This window comes from Chrysochloris asiatica, unplaced genomic scaffold, assembly GCF_000296735.1.
Source record: "Chrysochloris asiatica unplaced genomic scaffold, ChrAsi1.0 scaffold01036, whole genome shotgun sequence".
Classification (NCBI taxonomy): domain Eukaryota; kingdom Metazoa; phylum Chordata; class Mammalia; order Afrosoricida; family Chrysochloridae; genus Chrysochloris; species Chrysochloris asiatica.
Window position 1 is genome coordinate 47,720 of NW_006409554.1, and position 735 is coordinate 48,454.

Here is a 735-nt window from a genome sequence, read left to right on the forward strand (position 1 = left end):
CATATGATCATATCGATTAATGCAGAAAAGGCATTTGACAAACTCCAACATCCATTCCTGATAAAAACACTCAACAAAGTAGGAATTGAAGGGAAATTCCTCAACATAATTAAGAGAATATATACAAAACCAACAGCCTACACTACTCTCAATGGAGAGAAATTGAAAGCCTTCCCTCTGCAAATAGGAAGCAGACAAGGATGCCCTTTGTCATCACTCCTATTCAGTATTGCTTTGGAAGTCTTAGCCAGAGCTATATGGCAAGACAAGGAAATTAAAGACATTCAAATTGGCAAAGAGGAAGTAAAACTCTCCCTATTTGCAGACGATATGATCCTATACACAGATAACCCCAAAGACTTAGTAAATAAAACTACTGGACATCATTGGAAGATTCAGCAAAGTGGCAGGATATGAAATCTACATACAAAAATCAGTTGGGGTGTGACACAGTGCTTCCCTGACCAGGCAACCCAGGTAGGGAAGTCTCCAGGGAAAAGGGGCACAATCGCACATACGCAACCTCTGTCTAGCAGACAGACAGCCTTTGAACAAACATAAGATCTTATATTTCAACAGTCTGAACTCGTTATTTTAAAAGGTCAAATCTCTGACGAAGTACAGGCATTTTAAGCTTTTGCCTGCCTGCACGTGGCTCCCACTTTGGCGCCCATGCCTGCACCAGCAAGTGCATCTGCCTCCTGCATACACTGGAATGCAGGGCTAGAACAACTT